We start from the raw sequence: 27,197 nt of genomic DNA on the forward strand, positions 1-27,197 counted from the left end.
GAGAGGCTACTAAAATAAAAAAATCAATAATAATGGGGGATTTCAACTATCCCCATATTGACTGGATACATGTCACCTCAGGAAGGGATGCAGAGATAAAATTTTTTGACACCTTAAATGACTGCTTCTTGGAGCAGCTAGTCCTGGAACCCACAAGAGGAGAGGCAATTCTTGATTTAGTCCTAAGTGGAGCACAGGATCAGGTCCAAGAGGTGAATATAGCTGGACTGCTTGGTAATAGTGACCGAAATATAATTACATTTAACACCCCTGTGATGGGGAAAACACTACAGCGGCCCAACACTGTAGCATTTAATTTCAGAAAGGGGAACTACACAAAAATGAGGAGGTTAGTTAAACAGAAATTAAAAGGTACAGCTCCAAAGGTAAAATCCCTGAAAGCTGCATGGAAATTTTTTACAGACAACATAACAGAGGCTTAACTTAAATGTATACCCCAAATTAAAAAACATAGTAAGAGAACCAAAAAAGAGCCACCATGGCTAAACAACAAAGTAAAAGAAGCAGTGAGAGGCAAAAAGGCATCCTTTAAAAAGTGGAAGTTAAATCCTAATGAGGAAAATAGAAAGGAGCATAAACTCTGGAAAATTAAGTGTAAAAATATAATTAGGAAGGCCAAATAAGAATTTGAAGAACAGCTAGCCAAAGACTCAAAAAGTAATAGCAAAATTTTTTTAAGTACATCATAAGCAGGAAATCTGCCAAACAACCAGTGAGGACACTGGATGATCGAGATGCTAAAGGAGCACTCAAGGACAATAAGACCATTGTGGAGAAACTAAATGAATTCTTTTTATTGGTCTTCACGGTTGAGGATGTGTGGGAGATTCCTAAACCTGAGTCATTCTTTTTAGGTGACAAATCTGAGGAACTGTCCCAGATTGAGGTGTCATTAGAGGAGGTTTTGGAACAAATTGATAAACTAAATAGTAATAAGTCACCAGGACCAGATGATATTCACCCAAGAGTTCTGAAGGAACTCAAATGTAAAATTGCAGGACTACTAACTGTCGTCTGTAACCTATCATTTAAATCAGCTTCTGTTTGGATGACTGGAGGATAGCTAATGTGATGCCAATTTTTAAAAAGAGCTCCAGAGGAGACTCCGGCAATTACAGGCTGGTAAGCCTGATTTCAGTACCAGGCAAATTGGTTGAAACTATAGTAGAGAACAAAATTGTCTGCCACATAGATAAACATAATTTGTTGGGGAATAGTCAACATGGTTTTTGTAAAGGGAAATCATGCCTCACCAATCTACTAAAATTCTTTGAGGGGGTCAACAAGCATGTGGACAAGGGGGATCCAGTGGATATAGATTTTCAGAAAGCCTTTGATAAAGTCCCTCACCAAAGGCTCTTAAGTAAAGTAAGCAGTCATGGGATAAGAGGGAAGGTTCTCTCATGGATTGGTAACTGGTTAAAAGATAGGAAACAAAGGGTAGGAATAAGTGGTCACTTTTCAGAATGGAGAGAGCTAAATAGTGGTGTCCCCCAGGGGTCTGTACTGGGCCCAATCCTATTTAACATATTCATAAATGATCTGGAAAAAGGGGTCAACAGTGAGGTGGCTAAATTTGCAGGTGATACAAAACTACTCAAGATAGTTAAGTCCCAGGCAGACTGCGAAGAGCTACAAAAGGATCTAGGTGACTGGGCAACAAAATGGCAGATGAAATTCAATGTTGATAAATGCAAAGTAATGCACATTGGAAAACATAATTGCAAATATACATATAAAATGATGGGGTCTAAATTAGCTGTTACCACTCAAGAAAGACATCTTGGAGTCATTGTGAATAGTTCTCTGAAAACATCCACTCAATGTGCAGCGGCCGTCAAAAAAGTGAACAGAATGTCGGGAAGCATTAAGAAAGGGATGGCTAATAAGATAGAAAATATCATATTGCCTTTATATAAATCCATGGTACACCCACATCTTGAATACTGCATGCAGATATGGTCACCCCATCTAAATATATATATATATATATTGGATTTGGAAAAGGTTCAGAAAAGGACAACAAAAATTATTAGGGGTATGGAATGGCTGCCATATGAGGAGAGATTAATAAGACTGGGACTTTTCAGCTTGGAAAAGAGGTGACTAAGGGGGATATGATAGAGGTCTATACAATCATGACTGATGTGGAGAAAGTAAATAAGGAAGTGTTATTTATTCCTCCTCATGACACAAGAACTAGAGGCCACCAAATGAAATTAAGGTTTAAAACAAACAAAAGGAAGTATATTTTCACACAACGCACAGTCAACCTGTGGAACTCCTTGCCAGATGATGTTGTGAAGGCCAAGACTATAACAGGGTTCTAAAAAGAACTAGATAAATTCATGGAGAATAGGTCCATCAATGGCTATTAGCCAGGATGGGCAGGGATGGTGTCCCAAGCCTCTGTTTGCCAGAAGCTGGGAATGGGCAACAGGGGATGGATCACTTGATGATAACCTGTTCTGTTAATTCCCTCTGGGGCACCTGGCATTGGCCACTGTCGGAAGACAGGATACTGGGCTGGATGGACCTTTGATCTGACCCAGTATGGCCGTTCTTATGTTTTGCTGAGCGGCTGTGGGAGTTGTATTGTAGTAGGAAGGGCTGGGGTCCTGGCATAGGGATGGAAGACACTGAAGAATCCTAACTGTGATAGAAGATACTGGGGTATGGTGGGAATGAGGCCTGCACTATAGTGATATGGGCTATGTTTTGGGACTGTTATAAACTATTCACACAATGTTTTTGCAATAAAGTAGCCCTCAGGAGGGATATTCTTTAAGAGCCTGAAGTGGAGTCCTTTGGCTTAGCCAAGAGGGAAACTGAGGCAAGGGGCCACTTGCAGGGCTGCCAGGAAGGAGGAGGATGTCACATGTTTGCAAGCAGTATTTTGTCCTCATTCAGCAAGTACACTTATGGATCCATGACCCCTGTTTTTAGGGTCCAGCCAGAAGGTAGCTTTTTATTCATTAACTTTAATGACTCAAATATGTTTCAGAACAATTTTCTCCATATAGATTATAGAAGCACTAGTAGTGTCTCTTTAGTTAAGATTGTGTTGAGATATGCAATGTTACATATAATCTTCTGTCTGAGATCTATCTTATATTTCAGCCTCAAGCAAATATTTTCTCCAAGTCACAGACCCTTGAAGAAAACATGATTTTTAATGAAAGTCCTGACAGAACCTTAATTACAATGGAGCAAACATTACCATTACAATCTAATTTTCATCCTTAAGCCATGAAAAGCTTCCCAAGGGGGTGGCTTTGCTTTTGTTTACCAGTGACCAGTTTTATAGAAAACTGAAATTATGGCTCTTCAGATTTTGGTGGGTGGTTTTTAATCCTGTGTTGCCGTGGGGGAGATTTCAGAGCAGTTGTTAATGTTTACTGAATTTAGGAACAGTCAGGGAAAGGAGAGATGGAAACGAGGGAGGGAAGGGAACCAAGGAGGAAAGGGTGGGGAGAGAGAGAGAGAGAGATCTGTAAAGGGTACAGAGAGGAAATCTGGAGTAGTAGGGACTGCCAGCCTTGCAGCTCAGCGAGAGGTACCAGGAAGGGGGAGCTGAGCTAACTACCAACCTGTCAAATCCACTTTAGGCAAACTAGGTCAAGCTTCTTTCCCAGCCAGGGGTTCCCCTCCCCCGCGTGGCACTGGGCAGGCAAAGGCTTGGTCTAATATTTAGACAGGATTTGTCGTGTGTAAATGTCTCTCCTCTAGCTTGGGGATCTAAACACCGAATGATTCCCAGAAAAGGAGCCTCCAGGCAGGCTTTCCCACTCCTGTACATTTTTCTTCTGTAGTTTTCACTCCCTGGCCAGTTCCCCCTGCCGCGTGGGAGGGAGGAGAGCGTTTGAACGGGTAGGGGGAGAAGAACGGGGCCAGACTGGATCTGTAGCTTTCCAACTCTTCTCACCCACCCAGCCACCCTGCTGATCGGATCAGTTTGTTACTTTCGAATCAATGGCAACTGGGTGGGGAGCTCTGATCTGTTACAGGCAGGGGGAAGGGGGGGAGATCGTGGCAGCGCAGATCCCTGTATTCTCTCCCCACCCCTTTCCGGTGGCTAAACTAGATCTTATCTAGTTGGATACGTGTTTGTGAAAGTGTTTGGGTTGTGTCTAGGGGGGTCATTTTACTAATATTGATTCTAGCAGGTTTGTACGGCTCTCCCATTTGCAATCTGTGATCTGAGCCCCCCCACAGCCAAATGCGATCAGTGTCTCCACTCCCTTGTACCGTTTTTTTCGCGTTGGTTTTGTTTTGTTTGCTCTAGTTTCCATGAGGTGTCCCTTTATTTGCAGAAGCTGAAATATGACAGAGGCACTATTTTGTGTGGAAGGATCAAGACTGGGGTGGTACGAGGACTGCAATACACTCTCTGTAGTAGGAGCTGAGATGGGTTTTTGCAGTGTTACACTGGAAACCCTCATGAGCTTTCTTATCTCTAATCTTTTTTTCCCGTCTTTTTGCGGAGCTCTTTTTAAAGATAGCCCATAAACTGCTTTATCACATCATGTAAACGTTCACTATCAAGTGATGATCTGCAAGCATCACTTTAGGTTTGCTAAACCAAGGAAACAACAAAACCAAAATGCATATGTGACCACTGACCATGTTGACAGTGTTTGACAGCCGTAGTTAGTAAGTACAATAAATACCTTCACTTTGTATTATTTAACTACTTTAAGAGAGACCAATACATTTCCATTAGAGCCAGCAAAATGTGCATTATCTAAAACTTAAATTTCAATCTATACCCTCTGCACAATACACTTGTTCAACTATTACCACCATAAAACTTTCACCCCATCTGTTTTTAATAGCACAGACTTGCTATTTGTGCCAATATGTCCATAACAAACAATTTTTCAGTTCCTCAACAACTTCAGAAATCCTTCCTCTGAAAACAATACAATTAAAGTAACTACTTATTAGAATGACATTATGAAGCCCAAATAGATGATTGCTTTTTCAAAATAAATGGATATCACTGTTTATCAATTCTACTCCCCGCCTAACAATAATTTAGTTATTAAATCATCCTTGCAATATTTTCAATTTTTCAAATCATTTTGGATGTGAAAGTAAAATTTAATTAGCTTTTCATTACCATTAATCATCATGGAAAATGGAGTGTCAGTAGATTTTTGTGTTTATCCTGATAAATTTGCCTTGCAAATTTGACATGTAACTTTAAAACCATAATCATTTCCTACCAGAAACATGGTAGTATAATGTATGACAAGGAGATGCTTGTGGCTTATTGCATCTTACCTCCCCATCCCCAGGGCCGGATTTATACCTTTTGTGCCCCTAGGCACAGCATCTTCAGCACCCCCCTCCGCCCCCCCTCCCATGCTTACAGCTGACCTTCATGTTTTCTGTAAAAAATGAAACTTTTAGGTGCCCCTAGAATAGGGATGTAAGAGGTTACCAGTTAACCAAAGTTAACCGTTAACCCCAATGGCCCTGCGTTGGGCCGGTGGGAGGGATCCCAGTCCCGGCCGGAGCTGGCCCCAAGCCCCGGCTGCGCCAGCCAGCGGAAGCCCAGCCCTGGTTGCGCCGCGCTGGCCGGTGGGAGCCCAGCCCCGGCCATGCCGAGACAGACCCCAGCCCCAGCCGGATCATGCCAGTCTCCCCCAGCTATCTCGGTTAATGGTTAACCGGTTAAACAAAATAATTTTAATCATTTAACTGGTTAACTTTTTTAACCAATATTTACATCCCTATCCTAGAATGCCTGCGCCACTAGGTATGTGCCTACTGTGTCTAATTGGAAATCTGGTCCTCCCCATCTCCTCTCAAATTGGTCAAAGCAGCAAACCTAGCTGATCAAAAGAGTTAGGATAACCAATCTACCTCTACTTAATTGATCTGAGAGGCCTGATATAAATGAGGGAAATAAGATAAGGATTTGTATTCTCCCTAGAACACTCTCAAGATTAGGCTACTGTAAAGATACTATCACCTGCTTCCATTATAGAACTTCTGTAGCTCTTACATACAGCCTAAAACCATACACTTAATACATTTTTCTGTTTGTTTAAAGAAAAAAACATCTATAGCTATGTTATTGATATCTTAGGCTCTTATACTGTGTTAATCACCCTGGTATCTTATAGCTGTATAAAAATATAGATATGTGAAAAGTCATTAGTATCTTTAAAAATAGTGTCAGATAAAAATTTATAAATGTTGTCAATCGAACAAATCTAAAACAGTTTATGCAGTAATGGCCCAGAAACAGCCTGAGTAAATGGGCAGTGTGCAGAAGAGTGTGTGTGGAAATATAGAAGGAGGAATCAGAATTCTTCCCTAACAGATGCTGCTACTCCCCCACGAACATGTGTGGTAGTTTGATATGGTCACTTTTTTGGCTCTCCCCTAACCTGTTTCTCCCCATGCTCCTGCACAATGAGGCAGAAGGAGCATCTGCAAACCACATCCTGTCCCTCTCTCCACTGCAAAATAGCACCTGTTTCATGTGTTAAAGGCCTTCCATATCCATGGGTGTGTATAGGATTTGCCCTTAAGAGCATAAGAAAAGGATTAAAATAAAAACATAACAAAAGAAAGGGTTGTACGTCCATTGGAAGGAAAGCACTGAAGTAGGCATGACTTAATATCACAAGATATTAATCGCACTTTTGTATTTCTTCATGGTTTTTGTTTCCCTCCTAGTTTCAGCTGGCTCTATTCTCCATTTATACAGTGTCTACATAAATGACTCTCTCTGTATACCTTAATGGTAAATTCTTTTTCATGCTGGAGTGGCAAAAGTAATTATATTTATAAATGGAATGACTGTTTTGCCTAAGCACCACATGTATAATTCCCTTCTGTAAGAAGGATTTTTATAATTCCTCCAAAAATGTCTTGGCAAAGACCAACCCCGCCACTTGGTAGTGTGAATCCAACTTTTGGGACAGAACTCCGCACTCTTATTGCTTGGGTCAGTGGGCACTATAAGCATCACAGCAATTATGCTTTCAGTTGAGAGAATGGTGGAGATAGTCTGTGTATGGTTATTAAACACCCCCAGCAGCTGGTCTGAGAGAGTGTTGCTTGCCCTCTTGCTCTCTGCATTAACTATTTAATACAGGGCAGTTTGAAATCTGATATATTCTTTGGTGGAGATGGAGATAGTGGGGGGAGGAGGGGAGAGACACTAAATCCTGCTCTTGCTGTGGGATGAACTCAGTGATCAAATAGTCTAAAAGAAAACAGACTGTTCCACAGTGAAAGTGTGAATGGCCTAGAGTCCTACTTAATCCATGCTAATTTCTTTCTCAACCAGTTCTCAGGGGGAAGGCAAGAGCTCCCTCACTTCACCTTACTATGCTTTCAGACCTGGGGCTTCACTGAGAAATGTTGATCCAGCCTGACCTGCCTAACTACCTCCCTTGGTCTATCCCTCTTCCTAAATTCTTTTTTTCTGCTTCTTCCTTCAAACATAGCACTGTCTCCCTTAGTCTCAAAACTCTTTTGATTCCCCCCCCCCTTCTCCAACTACTGTCCATTTCTCTTCCCCTCTTTACCTTCAGATTTCTCCAATTACTCAGTGGCATCAACTTCTGCTCCAAGGAGTAAGAAGGTGGAGAGGATCCTCAGCTGACACAAACTGTTATAACTTTAATGAAATGAATGGCCCAATGACAAGTTACACTAGATGAGGATCTGCCCACTTATTCCTTTTCAATCAGACTTCTGCTTTCTATGAACCACTGAAGTGGCTTATAGATTTTTGGAACAAGTGTGTGAAGCAACTCTAAGGAGATGGAAGGGAAGGGATTCCTTATATGAGCCTTGGGAGATATTTGTATGTTAATGAGACTTTATTAAACAAGATCCCACAAGAGGAGGCTAAGCTTTGGAAATGTAGTTTCCCACAAAGGAAAACGTATGGCTTCCCCCAGTTGCCAGAGAGGGAAACTACCCTCTCACAGCATACTTTACTCCTTTATAAACTGACTCTGGCTTCTGCTGTCAAGGACACCATGAAAGACCCAGGTTGAAATCCTGGCCCCACTGAAGTAAAAGGGAATTTTGCCATTTACTTCAATCGATCCATGAGTTTACACACACACACACACACACACACACACCCTTCTTTGTCATGCTGATAGCAACCAGTAGCAGTACGTAGAGTGTTAGAAATTGCAACCCTTATACAGTATCACTGTGCTGCTAGGCTGACACTGGCGGAAGATGAATACTGAACAATCTATATAATAAGATTCCAGGAATGTCACTCTGAAGCCTAAAATGTCAGAGTCAGTGTAAAGCAATAGAAACAGCTACAAGCATGGTTGAGAGCTCTTTTTGTTCAGAATATCAGCATGTTCAATCATCACTGGGATTCATGATCTGTCACCAGCCAGTTTAAGTTTTCAGCCAGTTTTGGCTTTTTTTAAACACACATGGCTTTACAAATTACAGCCCTGTGACAGCATAGGTTTTCAGCTCCTAGTATTTCCTATCATGAGTAAGGAATAGATTTAAAGAGAATAGATTTTATGTTAACTCACTTTGAATCATATGAAGAGTTCTCAAAGTCCATTACTACTATTAATCAGTAACAAATAAAAATGGAGGCCTCCTTAAAAGTTCCTGAGTGTCTGGTGTATTTACCCCTCTTTTCCTGTGTAATCTTGTCAAAGATGGCAAAATACACAGATCCTTGGCTTTCATTTCAGAGTCAATTTAAATTTTAAATTTCTTTGTATTGTAAATTAGATGTTCAATCCCAAAATTGGTCTGTTCCCTTGGCTCTTATATTCATCTTGTCTAATTTATATGATGGCCTTCCACATTTCTGCTGAGTTAGACGTATCTGGAGAGACACTGATGTGCATTTCTCACAAGTCAAGCATGGTGCTGCAGGCATTCCCAGCCTCAGTTTTCTCCTGAGGTGGGTCCCCTTAGTCTTCCCCACATGGGTCAGTTTTGGTGACATGACTTGGCCTTCCAGCCAAGTCACTAGCAGTATGTCTACACCACAGCTGTGAGCAAATCTCCCAGTCCCCTAAAAATAGCACCGGGGATATTGTGGTTCAGATAGCAGCTTGGGCTCTCCAAGCTACTTGACACCTTGCATCTGAGCTGGGGTGGCCAGCCCAAATCTCCTCTGGAGCCACAATATCCACACTGCTAGTTTTAGCATGCTAGCCTGAGCCCAACTAGCAGTAGTGTGCCTGTCCACCCACGGTAGTTCACCCCCAGCTGGAGCATAGATGTACTCTGAACAAGTTTAACCCTTTCCAGGGTATCCCGATCCATCTGTAACTGGATAGGCTCTCAGCTAACTTCACCCAGCTGGCCTTTTCATTGTCCCCTCCGCCTGGGCCAACAGCAAAGTCTTTCCAAATCAAACGGAGCTCAACACAATTGTGTTCTTTCCAGAGTAGCAGTCCCAGGGCTTCTATCCTGAGAGCCTCTCAGCAGAATTCAGAACTACCAACAAAATCAAACACCACTGAAACTTCTTCTGCTCCTCTCTAGGCCTGAGCCTCTGATCCCTCTTAAGCGCCCCTTCAGCTCTTATTCATCTTCAGGAACACCAGCCTCCCAGGACTGCTTCCTTAGAGTCTCTCCAATCACTGCTCAGCTTAATTGCTGTCCTTGCGCAACCCCACCATCCTTTTAAAGCCAACAGCCAGTCCAGGTGTAGCAGGGCTAATTGAACAGACCTGGTTGGCCTCCTAGTCCTTAAAGGGGCAGGCTGCTCTGTTACAGGGCTGAAACAAAATTCAAAGATGCCTGTGGAGTTTCCTGTCCTGGAATTTTAGCTAGGTATTTATTGAGAAAACCAGACAAGATTCTGACTCCAGATTTTTCAGGGATGCCAAACCTCCTGAAATTTCAAGTCTCATTCTATTTTCAATGTTACCAACTTTTAAAGTCAAGTCACTGTGGTTAGCCAACCTTGTTTTCTATCTCTGTGGTAAGATTTTTAAGTCCAGAAACCTAACCTCAAACTCTCCCCTCCCCCAGCAAGAAGACAAAGAGGACAATGAATTTCCTTCTTTGACCTCTGTAATAAGGGTTTTAAAAGAAAGGGCACAGTTTAATCATGATTCGCACCAAGGATTCTGGCCCATAGCACGGAGACTTGCTGCGGGCCGGATAAAATGAAGCAGTGGGCCATAGGTTCCCCACCCCTGTTCTAATACATCCCAGAATGATGTTTGTTTTTTTGCAACAGTGTTACACTATTGACTCATATTTAACTTGATGACCCCCAGATCCCTTTCTGCAGTACTCCTTCCTAGGCAGTCATTTCCCATTTTGTATTTGTGCAACTGATTGTTCCTTCCTAAGTGGAGTACTTTGCATTTGTCCTTATTGAATTTCATCCTATTTACTTCAGACCATTTCTCCAGTTTGTTCAGATCATTTTGAATTTTAATCCTATCCTCCAAAGCACTTGCAACCCTCCCAGCTTGGTATCGTCCGCAAACTTTATAAGTGTTCTCTCTATGCCATTATCTAAATCATTGATGAAGATATTGAACAGAACCGGACCCAGAACTGATCCCTGTGGGACCCCACTCATTATGCCCTTCCAGCATGACTGTGAACCACTGATAAGTACTCTCTGGGAATGATTTTCCAACCAGTTATGCACCCACCTTATAGTAGCTCCATCTAGGTTGCATTTCTCTAGTTTGTTTATGAGAAGGTCATGCGAAACAGTATCAAAAGCTTTACTAAAGTCAAAATATACCACATCTACCGCTTTCCCCGCATCTACAAGGCTTGTTAGCCTGTCAAAAAAGCTATCAGGTTGGTTTGACACAATTTGTTCTTGACAAATCAATGATGACTGTTACTTATCACCTTATTATCTTCTAGATGTTTGCAAATTGATTGCTTAATTATTTGCTCCATTATCTTTCTGGGTACAGAAATTAAGCTGACTGGTCTGTAATTCCCCAGGTTGTCCTTATTTACCTTTTTATAGATTGGCACTATATTTGCCCTATTCCAGTCTTCTGGGATGTCTCCCGTCTTCCATGACTTTTCAAAGATAATCGCTAATGGCTCAGATATCGCCTCTGTCAGCTCCTTGAGTATTCTAGGATGCATTTCATCAGGCCCTGGTGACTTGAAGACATCAAACTTGTCTAAGTAATTTCTAACTTGTTCTTTCCCTATTTTAGTCTCTCTCCTACCTCATTTTCACTGACATTCACTATGTTAGACGTCCAATCACCACCAACCTTCTTGGTGAAAACGAAACAAAGACGTCATTTAGCACCTCTGCCATTTCCACATTTTCTGTTATTGTTTTTCTCCTCTCATTGAGAAACAGGCCTACCCTGTCCTTGGTTTTCCTCTTGCTTCTAATGTATTTGTAGAATGTTTTCTTGTTACCCTTTATGTCTCTAGCTAGTTTGATCTCGTTTTATGCCTTGCCTTTCTAATTTTGTCCCTACATATTTTTGTTATTTGTTTATATTAATCCTGTGTAATTTGGCCTAGTTTCCCCTTTTTGTAGGAATCTTTTCTGATTTTTAGATCATTAAAGATCTCCTGGTTAAGTCAGGGTGGTCTCTTTCCATACTTCCTATCTTTCCTATGCAGTGGGATAGTTTGTTCTTGTGCCCTTAATAATGTTTCTTTGAAAAACTGCCAACTGTCTTAAATTGTTTTTCCCCTTAGACTTGCTTCCCATGGGATCTTACCTACTAAATCCCTGAGTTTGCTAACTGCCTTCTTGAAATCCATTGTCTTTATTTTGCTGTTCTCCCTCCTACCATTCCTTAGAATCATGAACTCTATCATTTCATGATCACTTTCAACCAAGGTTCCTTCCACTTCCAAATTCTCAACTAGTCCCTATTTGTCAAAAATCAAATCTAGAACAGTCTCTCCCCTAGTAGCTTTTTCCACCTTCTGAAATAAAAAATTGTCTCCAATACATTCCAAGAACTTGTTAGATAATCTGTGCCCTGCTATGTTATTTTCCCAACAGATGTCTGGGTAGTTGAAGTCCCCCATCACCACCAAGTCCTGTGCTTTGGATAATTTTCTTAGTTGTTTAAAAAAAGCCTCATCTACCACTTCTTCTAGTTAGGTGGTCTGTAGTACACCCCCTATCATGACATCACCCTTGTTTTTTACCCCTTTTATCTTTACCCAGAGACTTTCAACAAGTCTGTCTCTATTTCCATCTCAACCTCAGTCTAAGTGTATACATTTTTAATACATGAGGCAATACCTCCTCCCTTTTTTTCCCCTGCCTGTCCTTCCTGAGCAAGCTGTACCCTTCTATACCAATATTCCAGTCATGCATATTATCCCATCAAGTCTCTGTGATGGCAACTATGTCATAGTTGTGTTTATTTACTAGCGTTTCAAGTTCTTCCTGCTTATTCCCCATACTTCTCGCATTAGTATACAGATATCTAAGATACTGATTTGATTTCCGCCCCCAGTTCTGTCTTGTCTCTCCCTTATCCCTACTATAACAGCCCATGTGCCCTCCAAATTCCAACCCTTCTTTCAGGTCTCCATGTTTTTGACTTACCTGTGGGCTTTGGTCACCTGCCCCCTTTGAACCTAGTTTAAAGCCTTCCTCATGAGGTTAGCCAGTCTGTATCTAAATATGCTCTTCCCCTTCCTCGATAGGTGGGCCCCATCTCTGCTTAGCAGTTCTCCTTTCTGGAACAGCATCCTGTGGTCAAGGAATCTGAAGCCCCCCTGGTGGCACCATCCTTGCAGCCAGGCATTCACCCCCAGGATGCATCTGTCTCTGCCTGGGCCCCTATCCTTGACTGGAAGGATCGAAGAGAACACCATCTGCGCTCCCAACTCCTTCACCCTACTCCCAGAGCCCTGTAGTCACTTGATCTGCTAATGTTTCTGTTCTTATAATGTTTCTGTTGGAATTATAACACCATTCTTGTAGTTCCCCTCCCCTTTAACTCCATCTTAATTTTTTCATGGGGAAAATTCATTTTTTTAAAATAAAACTATTACACTTTTTTATAAATGAACATTAAACAAGAAATCCCATCAGAATCAGCTATCAAGCTAACCTGCAATATCTAATGAGTTGAAGATATGTAGTATCAGCCTTACATGCTTTTTAAAATTTATCTTATACTACTATATTCACTAGTATGCTCTGGCTGCTTTGTATCACTGGTGTAGTGCAAAGCAGCTGAAGTATATTGGCCAGTTAAACCAGGTGTACATCTGTTTTGCATCATTGGAGTAGCACAAGGCAGCTAGAGCAGTCTGATGAACCAGACTTTTAACTGGCTAGTATAGACCATGGAACTTTTAAGAGCAGTGACAGTTGAGGCCACTTCAATGACAGCTAGCAACTAAGAAATCTATCAATGAGAACTCTTCAGATATAGATCATAGTTTATATGTATACAGTCCCTTAATACAACTGACTCATTCCAACCAATAAAACTGAAGCATGCAAATGAGCTGCAGAGGAAGGGCAGTAATTTGGTTGAGTTACCTCTGATGCCACTATGGTATTATTTAAGAGTGACCTGAGTTATTGACCTGGCCCAGTCTATTAGATACAATTATTAATTACAGCCTAATCACATCAAGTGTAGTCTGCATACAAGGTTTCAATAACAATATGTGATTTGAAGCTTCTGTATTCTTTATTAAGATCACTTGTGACACTAGAGGTCTGATAGTAAGTGCTACATTTCTTTAGGATCCATTTTGAAATGAACTTTAAATCATACTAATTATCCAATTTACCTGTAATTTTCTCAAAAATAACAGTTCTTCACTCAGACAATAAATGCTGTAAATTTGAGGAGGATATGCTGTATTATTCATATAAAACAAAGCTGAATCCTTCTTCAGTGCAAAACTCAATGTATCCTTAACTCTGGAGTTGGAATCAATGCTTCCATAATGCCTCTCAGCTGTGACATTGGCACCGAGGCCCACAGAGCCGGCCCTGCTCTTGCTCTGCACAGAATGGCTGGAGGGGGCAGCATGCACCCACTTTATTACTATTAGCCAAGTGGCTAGAGCACTCACCTAGGACATGGGAGTCTGAGTCCCAAGTTCAATTCACCCCATGTGCCAGAATGGGGAGAGGATTTGAACAGGGCTCTCCCACCTCTTGGGAGAGGGCTCTAACCACTGGACTAATAGTTATCTATGACTTTGGAGCATAATCCATTTTGAAGATGACAATTAGGGCAAGCTATGAGAACCCTCTGGGAGCTTCAGATGTGGAATGCAGTGGCCTTTTGAATAGATTTGGTCAATGCTATCATATATCACCTGACCTCCATCTACTATACTGGCTACCTCTTCAGTGTTGGGTTTTACAGTAGAACTTCAAAGTTACAAATACCTCAGGAATGGAGGCTGTTCATAATGCTGAAATTTTTGTAACTCTGAACAAAAAGTTATGGTTGTTCTTTCAAAAGTTTAGAACTGAACCCTGACTTAATACAGCTTTGAAACTTTACTATGCAGAAGAAAATGATGCTTTTAACCATTGTAATTTAAATGAAACAAGCACAGAAACAGTTTCCTTACTTTGTCAAATCTTTTTTTAAACTTTCCTTTTTTTTAGTAGTTTACATTTAACACTGTACTATATTTGTGCTTTTTTGGGGGCGGGGAGGGTCTCTGCTGCTGCCTGATTGTGTACTTCCAATTCCAATGAGGTGTGTTGTTGACCGGTCAGTTTGTAACTTTGGTGTTCATAACTCTGAGGTTCTATTGTAGTTACATTTAACTACAAAGCCTTACATGGTCTGGAAATCAGTTATTAAGGACTCTGCCTCCTAAGTCTTTTGGGGTATCTTGGTTGTTAGTGTCTGGAACTTGGCTTTCCAAGACTGACAACAGAGCATTTTCACTTTATCCATGACTGTCCAGCAGATCCTGAATATGGAAAGCTTCAGCTCATATTGCAAGAGTTTTTAATTCAGTCAGGATTGTGAAGGAGTGTACTACCCCTTTAAGAGAAAGGCTGAAGGTTCCAGCCTGAGGATGATGAAGGAAACCTTGACCTGGGGCTGAGGTATTTAAACAGGAAGCTGAGTTAAAAGGGGGCAAAGAGGTTATGCAGGTTGCTGTGTGTGGTACTGGCTTGCCTTTCAGACTTCAGGAAACCAGCCTAACCTGACTGAGGGTACGTCCACACTACCCCCCCGATTCGGGTAGAGATCGATCTTCTGGGATCGAATTATCGCATCTCATCTGGACGCGATAAATCGATCCCAGAAGCGCTCCCCCGTCGACTGTGGAACTCCTGCTCGCCAAGAGGAGGAAGCGCTGTTGACGGGGGAGCTTGCCTGCGCCGCGTGGACCCGCAGTAAGTAAACTTAGTTTGATCTAGGAAACGTCGACTTCAGCTACGCTATTCTCGTAGCTGAAGTTGTGTTTCCTAGATCGATCCCCCGCCCCAGTGTGGACCAGCCCTGAGTCTTGGTTTGTGAGCTCTAAGTTTGGAAGCTTTGAACCAGAGTCCTAATTAAATGTTTGTTGTAATTACTGCAGTCCTGAAACCTTATTAAAGGGGACATGCTATTGGTTAGTGAGTGCTGGCTTTTTCTTGTCCTGGGATGTTACGGTGAACCTATTGCTACCCCAGTTGGGGGAAATTAAGGTGAGTCACAGCTATAGTGCTCCACCATTTTATTTCTGTTGCTATTTTTACTATTTCAGTATTTATCCAGCGGGTGGGGGAAGAAACAGGGAAAAATGATCCTGTAGTCCAGTGGTTCCAATACCCACCTGAGAAGTGGGAAACAGATGATTCAGTCCCCCTGCTCTAATCACTTTCATTATCTATCTACAGTGGAACAGCTTCTTCAGGGGAGACTGAACATCCCACACAGATTACAAAATTTGGCTTCTGTTCTAGCCAAGAGATTTGGGGACAATAGGAACATTATTGCACCACAATAATAAAGGTTGCACAGTGGCAGACACTTTGTGTAGTTTGCAGGAAGCATTTGAAATTGGGGGATGAGAATGGGAAGATTACGTTCTGGCCTTGGATCAGGCCAAAGCTTTAGCTAAATGAACCCACTTTACTTACGGTTAGTTCTGTCTCAATTTGGTAGTCTGGTGTCCACAATACAAGAAGGAAGTTGATAAGTTAGAGAGGGTTCAGAGAAGAGTCATGAGACTGATTAAAGGATTGGAAAAATGTGCCTTATTGTGATAGAAGATTGTATTTAGCTTAACAAAGAGAAAGCTAAAAGACGATTTTATTAATCTGTAAGTACTTACATGGGGAACAAATATTCAGTAATGAGCTCTTTTCTCTAGCAGAGAAAGGTATAACACGAGCTAATGGCTGGAAGTTTACACTGGAAATAAGGCATACATTTTTAACAGAGCGAGTAATTAACCACTGGAACAACTTACTAAGGGTTGTGGCAGATGTTACATCTGTACCAATTTTTTAAAATCAAAATTGGATGTTTTTCTAAAAGTTATGCTCCACGAATGATTTTGGGGAAGTTCTACAGCCTGTGTCATACAAGATATCAGACTATATGATCCCACTGATTCCTCTGGCCTTGGCATTTATGAATCTATTAATATGGTACTTCCCTATAGTTTAACTAGTTATGGTTCTTGTACATTCATGCACTATGAATCTCTTTAGTAAAATGGGTGGAGGGGAGAAGCTATACAGAAGTATTCTGGGGTAAGGCAAGGTTGTCCTTTGAATCCATTGTTGTATTGTTTTTCTTTCAACCCTTTACTGTGGGTAGTGGCAACAGGAGATTTTGAAGTTTAAATCTGGGTGGAGAAATTTCATTGTCAGTGAAAATTTTTGCCCATGCAGATGATGTCAGTGCTGGTGGGCGGTACAGAAGATAGGTGTGACACTGCACTCCATATGCTTCATAGTGATATTAGTATGATATGATTATATCATAATCATGATGTATTTTATGGAAGATAAGGCATATGAAATGTCATTGGAAAGGTTATGATTTGCTGAATATGATTATAAGAATGGCCCTAATGGGTCAGACCAAAGGTCTAGCCCAGTATCCTGTCTTCTGACAGTGACCAGTGCCAGGTGCCCCAGAGGGAATGAACAGAACAGGCAATCATCAAGTGATCCATCCCCTGTTGCTCATTCCCAGCTTCTGACAAACAGAGGGGGTGAGTGCCTGAGGAGCTGGGAGGTACTCTAGCTGGAGCCTTCCCATGCAGGGGCTGATCAGAGAGCCTGCTTGCATGTAACTGCAGCTGGATGTGTCCCTAACTGTAGGTATCTGGTGAAAGTGCAGGCTAGAGAGGGCTTTTCAGCTTGTCACAGCAGGACAGTGTAAAAAGGGAGCCCAGGCTGGTGGGTCAGGGGGGCTTAGTGTACCCTAGTTACAGGTGGCATCCCGGAGGGAACCCATCACAATAGATTCATCTTGTTTTGACACTATCTAATTTTTGACCGTGTCATAATTTCGACACTTTATACTGTAGCCAGAGCAATGATTAACATGAAGAGCAAGACTTTGTGAGTGAGGGATTTTGGGTTGCTCTCCTCCTCTTCCAGAAGCATTGTAAATTGTGACAAACTCTCTCTGGGTTAGAGATATTTAGGGACTCACCTTTGTCATGATTCAGTGGTCGAGTTGAACTGGGAGATGCAGTTTGCCTCCTGCCAAGTTCAGGTAATGAGGTAGGAAGAGATGGACCTTGACATCGGCAGAAAAGGTAATGTTGTTAAAAAAAAAATCCTGTTATCCCTTTGCTTTTATGTTGCATATCTGTGCCCTTAGATACAACATGCTTTAAGATGCCTTTCCCCTTGGTAAATTCAGGCAACAGCATTCCAGCACAGTGGCTCACAGTTTAGGAGAGCGCTATACCAGAGGGAGTGTAAGGAATATGTTTTGTAATGACATTTAACAGTACTGAATTGTTCAGAAAATTTTCTTAGTGGTGCATTGATGTAACTTGGAAACAAGTGTTCCCTTCAAATCTAAGAATATATGGTGGTAGGTATATCATGGTAAATTGTATGTTGGAGGTAATCTACGAGGAATGCATATAGATAAAGGTTGTTCTTAGGAAGCGTGCCCTGGATCAGAGGGAGACAAAGGAACACTATTATTCTGCTCCTTTAATGTCTATATTTGGGATTTGTTAACTTCAAAACTGAGAGTTTTGCTATTTCATGGCCAAACTTATGGACAACTGGCTTTTGGATCTTTTCAGGCACCAGAGGACTCAAAGGCTGCCTCGATAGGGAAGGATGCATGTGTTCTTTGAAACTCTGGCAGTTGTTAATGAAATGGTTTTATGTTACCTCTGGCAGAACTGCTGTTTGACCTGTCTTCAGGCACAGAACAATACACCTGAAACTCTAGTTCACACTACTTATGCGGTTATTCAGCTGCTGGCAATAGTGGAGAAAAAACAAATGAGTTGGGCAGGATGGTGTACGGCATGGGGGCCTTGATACCAGATTGATCTTCTAGCTTTCAGGACAGAGTCTGGGGTTGGGAGGGTTTGGATGGTGTCTTTTTGTATCTGTGTTTTGTTCTGATTGTGTCTGTAATGGTTGGTTTTAGTTTTGAAGTTTTTATTTAAAAAAAACAGAGAGAGCTCTACATCTGTTCAATGTTAGTTGCTTTTAAATTCTCTCCCCCTCCTTTCTAATCCTTCCCAACCTCATGTTAGCTGTTTTGAACCTTCATTGCTTTAAATGTCCAACAAGCACATCCTTGTATTTTAAAATGAGCTGCCTGTCACTACTACCTTTTTGAGATCTCTTTTGGCTTGTTGCCAAATCCTGAGCTGTTGCCTGACTCCAAGTGAGTAAGGATTACAAGATTTGGACTACTGGGGCTCATCTTGCTCCCATTGTAGCTAATGGCAAAACTCCCATTGATTTCAATGGGAGGAGAATTCCTCCTCCCCCTTTTTTTAAATGATGGGAGAAACAAAAACTGCTTGTAGTACAACTCAGGATGTTCATAGATTCTAGGACTGGAAGGGACCTCGAGAGGTCATCGAGTCCAGTCCCCTGCCCGCATGGCAGGACCAAATATTGTCTAGACCATCCCTGATAGACTATTATCTAACCTACTCTTAAATATCTCCAGAGATGGAGATTCCACAACCTCCCTAGGCAATTTATTCCAGTGTTTAACCACCCTGACAGTTAGGAACTTTTTCCTAATGTCCAACCTAGACCTCCCTTGCTGCAGTTTGAACCCATTGCTTCTTGTTCTATCCTTAGAGGCTAAGGTGAACAAGTTTTCTCCCTCCTCCTTATGACACCCTTTTAAATACCTGAAAACTGCTATCATGTCCCCTCTCAGTCTTCTCTTTTCCAAACTAAACAAACCCAATTCTTTCAGCCTTCCTTCATAGGTCATGTTCTCAAGGCCTTTAATCATTCTTGTTGCTCTTCTCTGGACCCTTTCCAATTTCTCCACATCTTTTTTAAAATGCGGTGCCCGGAACTGGACACAATACTCCAGCTCAGGCTTAACCAGAGCAGAGTAGAGTGGAAGAATGACTTCTCGTGTCTTGCTCACAACACACCTGTTAATACATCCCAGAATCATGTTTGCTTTTTTTGCAACAGCATCACACTGTTGACTCATATTTAGCTTGTGGTCCACTATAACCCCTAGATCCCTTTCTGCCGTACTCCTTCCTAGACAGTCTCTTCCCATTCTGTATGTGTGAAACTGATTTTTTCTTCCTAAGTGGAACACTTTGCATTTGTCTTTGTTAAACTTCATCCTGTTTAACTCAGACCATTTCTCCAATTTGTCCAGATCATTTTGAATTATGACCCTGTCCTCCAAAGCAGTTGCAATCCCTCCCAGTTTGGTATCATCCGCAAACTTAATAAGCGTACTTTCTATGCCAATATCTAAGTCGTTGATGAAGATATTGAACAGAGCCGGTCCCAAAACAGACCCCTGCGGTACCCCACTTGTTATGCCTTTCCAGCAGGATTGGGAACCATTAATAACAACTCTCTGAGTACGGTTATCCAGTCAGTTATGCACCCACCTTATAGTAGCCCCATCTACTATGTCCACTCTGCTCACAATCATTGGTTTGATCGGGAATCCCCATAGCATGTTAGTTAGTGCTGCTGGGGGGGAGGGGCTAAATAGAACGGTGCTAGCACCAAGTAACAACTGCCATGGTCTCTACACATTTGTTTGGCCTCTTCTCCTCTCTCCTACTGCCTGCTCAACAACTGCTGCTCACAACTGCCATTCCCAACTGCCATGGAACTCTCACCTCAACATTCCATCAGCCAAAACTTCTGGGCCAAATTCATCTCTGGTATAATAGCACTGACTTGAGCTAATGCAGTCCTTCAATTTGTGCACTGGACTTGAGTGAAATTACACAGGAAATGAATTTAGCCCTCTGTCTGCAATGTGAAAAGCAAAAAGAGGAAGTGCCTCAACACTCTAGCTCAGATTTTCATAGTTTGATTGCAGGATTGGGCCTCGTATATCTAGTCTATTACAGTAGCATTTAGCAGGAAACACCTGATTCTCAGATATTTTCCATATAATCACTGAGAAACAGAATAAAGTAATACTTTAAACTTCATCAATAAAGGGGGGGGATGCTTCAGGTTGACACTTTGGTTGAAATTTGGCAGCTACAATCCTAGTGATTTTTTTTAATGTAATGATACCTGTACTATGTCTATTGTGGTCTATATTTCTATTGATGATAAGACTTAGCAGTTATACAGCATTTTACAGCTTCAATGCACTGTGCAAACTAACTGCAGTAATTAATCTGATGTAGTCTAGCACAATATGTACAGTTCATCTGGCACTATGTAATTTTTTTAAATAGACATGATGTGTAGGTTTGTACTAGTACCTGTTACATTCATCCAGATGCTGAATACCAGGCTCTGCTAATACAGCCAGAGGTAAAACCACACAAATAACGAACACTTTACTAACCTTTAAATTGAATCTTGATTCATTTTTCATTCCTCCTTTTTTGATTCTATCCATCCATCTTCCACATCATTCTCTCCTCTGATCTCCAACCACCTTCTGCACCATTTTTTCAGTACTCTGTATACTGTTCTCTTTCTGCACCCTCCTCCCCATCTTTTTCCCATTTCCTCAGCCGCCTACCTCGCTTCTTGTCACATCCATTCCTTTCTGCAGGTTTCCTCCACGTTGCTCACACTTTTTCTCCCTCACCTTCCTCAGGTTCTCACATCTTGGGCAACAAGAATTTAGGCAGTGGTTGGCTTGAGGAGTGTGCAGGGTTAGAGCCAGGATACAAGAGCTCTGCCATCAAGAGGAAGCAGTTAAATGCAGGTCACTGTCCCTCTGTCCTTAATGGAGAAACTGGAAACAACACTGTAGCTAATCTGTAACCATTAAATATTATTTTATTTTATTGGAAGAGATACTAGAATAGAATTAGGTTTACAGAGAATAGAATTAGGTTTACAGCTATGTGCTGTTTGACAAAATGTCTTTTTTTGACCTTTAATGTTCTGTGTTCCTCCCATATACAACTGATGTTTGTATGTGCACATCAAATTAGTAATGTGAACGAATAAGATAAATGAGCTTTTATTGTAACACACATAGGAAAGTGTTTTCGGTTCTCTTGAACAGAAGTTCTAGTTTTCTGTATACTGATTTTTTTATGATGATGCAACTTGATTTGCATTGGAGCCTTTGACTCTTCATGAGTCACATTAAGTCTGTTCTCACAATGAAAAATATTTGAAGAAGAGTTTCTCATTTTGTGCAGTAACTGTGGTTCAAGATGTGTGTCCCTCTGAGTGCTCCACTTCAGGTGTGCATGCATCTCAAGCCCTTGGTTGGAGATTTTCAGTTAGCAGTGGCCATTTGGCTCATGCATGCGCCCTATGCGTCTTCATCCCAGATACCGAGGCTATATTGGGGTGCATGGGCAAATGGTCTCCAGTTCGTTCTCCATCCAAACATATAAGGAACAGGCTGAAGCAAAGGGGAAGGAGGGTAGATAGTGGAGAACCCATAGGAACACACATCTCAAGGAACTGCCATTACCACACCCATGAGTAACCTCTTCTTCTTGAGTAGAGTCCCTGTGGGTGCTCCACTTCAGGTGACTTCCGAGCAGTATCCCCTGATGGAGGAGGATGCTTCAGAATAGAGTGCAGAACTGAAGATAGTATTGCAGAAACAAGTGCCATATTGGATCTGACAGCATGCATCAGGGCGTAATGTTTTGAAAACACGTGTATTGAAGCCCATGTAGCAGTCCTGTATATTCCAGATACTGGTACATTCTTCAATAAAGCCATAGATATTGCCTGTGATCTGGCTGACTGTGCTATTACCTTTTTGGGGGGAGAGGGTGATCATATCTGGATGTCTTATCACTTACCACCTCAATAGTCTCTGAGTAGAGATTGAGGACCCCATAAATCTATCTGGCAAGAAAATGAAGAGCCTAGCTGACTTCTTAGAGAGGGCCAAGCAATTTAAGTAAAAGCCAATGTCTTTCTAACATCCAGGGTACGTAAACAAGATTCCTGCAGAGAACTGTGTGGCTTCAGAAAAAACAGTGGTAGATGACTGGATTGATTAAGGTGGAACTCTGATAGGACCATAGATAAGCATTTAGGGTATGGATGTAAAGAGACCTTGTCCTTAAAGGATACTGTAAAGGGTTCAAAGGTCCAATCTCCCTGCCCCTACAGGCTGATGTGGTAACCACTAAAAAGTCTGTCTTCATAGATAAATCCAACTGAGAACAGGTTGCCATTGGCTTAAATAGAGGTCTTATAAGGTAATTGAGTACCAGGTTGAGGTCCCAGGTTGGGGTTGTTTATAATCTGTGTGTAGAGATTCTCCAAACCCTGAATATACCTAGACGATACAGGATGAGCAAGTATGGAGAATCCTTCTACCAGAGGATGAAAGGCTGATATTGCAGCCAAATGGACCTTAGTTGAATTAAATGATGACCTTGATTTCTTAAGATCCAATAGATAATCAAGGATGACTAAAAGTGACATTTAATCAGGCAGGTAGCAGCAATGTCAACAGCAATAGAAGAATCTCTTCCATTTCTGCAGGTAAGTAGTGTGCATTGATCTTCCCCCTATTCAGTAACACCAGTTGTATTTCCATACAGCAGGAGGCCTCTAACCTTGTGAATCATTACAAAGCCATGCCCTGAGGTGGAGAACTGCTAGATTGGGATGAAGCATGTGCAGGAAATGAGGAATGATCGGGAGCCTGAACTGCAGTTGGACACATAAGTGAAGTAAGTAAGGGTACCAAACTTGTCTTGGTCAGATCAGCTCTAAAAGGATAACTCTGTCTCTTTCCTGTCTGATCTTGTTCATCATCCTTAGCAGCAATGACATTGGCGGAAATGCATAGAACAGATCCTTCTTCCAAGATAGAAAAAAGGTATCTCCCAGGTAGTGGTGGACCAGACCCCCTCTTGAGCAGAGAAGAGTCCTTTTAGAGAGTGCAATGACTCATCCTGTGGTTTCCAAGAACAGTTAACGACCATAGTGTTCTGTATGTCTCCCGGAAAGCCCAAGAAATAGAGCCATGATGCCCTATGCATAACTACTGCTGTGGAGATGGACCTGGCATGCTATGGACACTGCTCTAAGGATGCTTGAGGAGAAATTCTGGCCACCATTTGGCCTTCTGAGACCGTGGTCTGGAAGTGCTCCCTATGTTCTTGTGGCAGATGTTCAATAAAAGCTGTGAATCTGTTATAATTTTACAAATTATATTTGGTCATGACCACCTGATAATTCACAATTCTGATTTGAGGAGTTGCTAATAAATAGGTCTTTTGTCCAAAGAGATCCAGACTTTTCTATCCCTTTTCATATGGGGCAGACTTAGAAGGGCTGCTTACCCTGCTCATTTACCACATCCACTACCAGGGAGTTAGGTGGAGGGTGGGAGAACAAGAAGTCAGAATCCTTAGAGGGGACATAATACTTCTTATCTGCCACACTGTCTTAGCCAGATCTAGGAGCACCTCATTGATGGGTAATGCCACCCTGGAGGGTGTTGCTGACTACAAGATATCCAACAGTCTGTGCTGTGAACCTTTGATATCTTCAAGAGGAATTTGAAGAGTGTCATCTACCCTCTTAATGAGATCTTGAAATTGCCAAAAATAATTGGCTATGGATGGTGGTGAAGGCCTCTTTATCTGCCCTGGCTTCCTGCTCCTCAAACATCTCCTCTGCTGGGGAGACTGGCTGGGGAGAGGCTGTACAACTCTAGCCTCCCTATGAGATGGTCTATCAGTGGTCTGGCAAATTGTCATCAATAGGCAGTCTGGGGGTCCCAGTATAGCTATTTGGGAGGGTGGGGGGGAGCGGCTCATACAGAAATGGGAGTGTCATGCAGGGTTGGTTTCACCGCGCTAGATAATGAATCCGATTTTTCCTATGACTTTCAGAGAATGGATTCCTGAAGGGATATATTGGAGACGCATGAACAGAAAAAGAGGAGACCATCTGGAAGTCTCCTTCATCTCATCCAAAGTGGGAGCAGAAAATGGAGAGTCTTGTGGTACCAGAAGATAGTAGTATGGAGATCGGGGACTCGATACTGAGAGAGGCTCAGTACCCATGAGGAGCAGGGACACCAGATACACGAAGGAGTTCTCGATAATGGATGAACTGAACTCCTGTGATACGAAGTAGGGGACCGGTAGTGATGCTGTGGCCACAGTTGCCGAAGCCAGTGGTACCGTTGATGGTGGACGTACTGAAGTAGACACAGGGTATCTGATGCAGTTGCTTGCTCAGTGCTGGGTACAAATATCTGGGCTGAACTCGACAGTGCCAGTCCCAAGTGTCTAGGCTTGCCTTCCTTGCTGGTAGAAGGTACCAAGACCCTATCAGAGCTGTGTGTCTCCTTCGTGCTCTGGGACTTCATTGCTCCACTCATACTGGAGGAGGAGTCCTTCAACTTAACAGTACTGAGTTGAGAGGTCAAGGCTTAGGCGACTGTAGATCTAACTGGGGACCTGGATTTTTTCAGAGCTGATTCCTTAAGATGAGAGTCCATGCTCTTCCTTTTTGGAAGCATTCCCTGAAGCCTCCAAAGTCTTCCCTTTCTTAGGGGAAGCCTGCACTGAGGTAGAAGGGGCACTGGATCTGTCTGGAGACAGATGTACAGGGGAAGGGGGAGGTGTCTCCTGACCTGACTCAGAAGCTGGCCTAAGGTAGTGTTCCATCATTAGCAGTCTGAATTTAATCTCCCTGGTTTTCCTTCCTTGACAGAACAAGGAGCAATGGTCTCAAGTTGCAGTGGGGGAGGTTTAGGTTGGATATTAGGAAAAACTATTTCACTAGGAGGGTGGTGAAACACTGGAATGGGTTACCTAGGGAGGTGGTGGAATATCCATCCTTAGAGATTTTTAAAGCTTGGCTTGACAAAGCCCTGGCTGGGATGATTTAGTTGGGTCCTGCTTTGAGCAGGGGGTTGAACTAGATGACCTCATGAGGTCTCTTCCAACCCTAACCTATGATTCTATGGTACCCTGCAGTTGAGGGCCAGGTGGAAGTTGTACTTCTGAGAGATGTGGGACTCCTCCAGGCAAGGGGCACACTCAGAGCGGCTGTTGCTCACAGATATAGCCTCTCAGCAGGAGAGGCAATGTTTGAAACCTGGAAAGCCAGGAGTGCCTTGCTAGGAAAAAAAAAAACTCTCCCCAAGGTAAAAGAGAAGTAAAACAATCCTCTCACTATTTATCTAACAACTATACTAACAACTAACTATAAAAATGTTAACCATTATGGAGATATTAGAAAAGCAGAAGCATGCTCAAGGTGGACATGCCACTTCAGTCTTGGGCCAAAGTGGTTGAGAAGGAGCTGATAACAGTCCACCCACACACCCCTATATAGTCTCAGTATCCAGCATGGGGAGGTATAGGGCACTTGTCCAGGCCAAACAGACTGCTAACTGAATCTTTGATCAAGGGCTCAAGAGGTACATGCATACCTGAAGTGGAGCACCCATAGGGATGCTACCTGAAGAACTGGCATTTCCATGTCCGATTCCAATTCCTCACCAAGAATAGAGAAAAGAACAGAATTGCATGGACCTCTTAAAGTCTTACCAGAAGACTAAAGCTATACTCACAGTGGTCTCAATGCAGCTTTCACACTTGTTTGAAAGGAATTCATTAAGCTGAAAAATCTGGCTTGAAACCAGTCTTCCTATAATGTCTTCCATAATTTGCTTCAAGGGACACATTTATAGTCACTTAGTCTTTTTTTTAAATAAGTCTAGTGCAAGATGAAGGGCTAGTTCACTGTTGTAAGACTTTAATGAATAGATATTGGTTGCCTGCCACAGCCCAAATAATTTTTCAAGCATTTCTGCACAGTATAGCCTTTTCTGTATGGGCTTTCCCAAGAATATGCAATAGCATGACAGCTGTAATCTCTGGAATCACAATGATGTAATTACCAGTTTTGTTTCAGGAGCTCCATCTTCAATGGACACAGCCAGAAAATATTCCAATATTGTACTTTTCTAATCTTGATCTTTCTAAGGACTTGAGAATTCCAGCTACTTCTTTTTATTCATCTTTACTTGTCTGCAAGCTTGGAAGCACATGGATTGTGATAAGAAGAATTCTCTATCAAACAGCTTTGATACTCTATCACAGGGGTGGCCAACCTGTGGCTCTGGAGCCACATGCGGCTCTTCAGAAGTTAATATGCTGCTCCTTGTACAGGCACTGACTCTGGGGCTGGAGCTACAGGCGCCAACTTTCCAATGTGCCAGGGGGTGCTCACTGCTCAGCCCCTGCCCCCACTCCACCCCTTTCCATCCCCTCCCCTGAGCTGGCCATGCCCTCACTCCTCCCCCTCCCTCCAGAGCCTTCTGCATGCCACAAAACAGCGGATTGGGAGGTGTGGGAAAAGGGGGGAGGTGCTGATGGGTGGGGCTGCCGGTGTGTAGGAGATGATGCGGGGGGGGGAGGGGGGACTGATGGGGAGGCTGCTGACGTTTTACTGTGGCTCTTTGGCAATGTACATTGGTAAACTGTGGCTCCTTCTCAAGCTCAGGTTGGCCACCCCTGCTCTATCAGATGGCCAGGACTCATGACACACTAATATTTTCAAAATGTGTCCTTAGCTTAGGTCTTCTCTATGTAATTTTATGGTAGAGAACAGTGCCTAA

At 42.4% G+C, this 27,197-nt stretch overlaps 1 long non-coding RNA gene across 1 annotated transcript in view; it reads left to right on the forward strand.

The window, feature by feature from the left end:
* LOC117872025 overlaps window positions 1-25,333 on the forward strand; it is a 33,905-nt gene extending 8,572 nt beyond the window's left edge. The window contains exons 2-3 of the long non-coding RNA XR_004644386.1: window positions 23,152-23,283; window positions 24,454-25,333. This is a non-coding gene — a long non-coding RNA (uncharacterized LOC117872025). The remainder of the gene's footprint in view (window positions 1-23,151; window positions 23,284-24,453) is intronic.
* Window positions 25,334-27,197: the final 1,864 nt, after the last annotated feature.

The sequence above is a fragment of the Trachemys scripta genome, chromosome 2 (genome assembly GCF_013100865.1).
Source record: "Trachemys scripta elegans isolate TJP31775 chromosome 2, CAS_Tse_1.0, whole genome shotgun sequence".
Taxonomy (NCBI): domain Eukaryota; kingdom Metazoa; phylum Chordata; order Testudines; family Emydidae; genus Trachemys; species Trachemys scripta.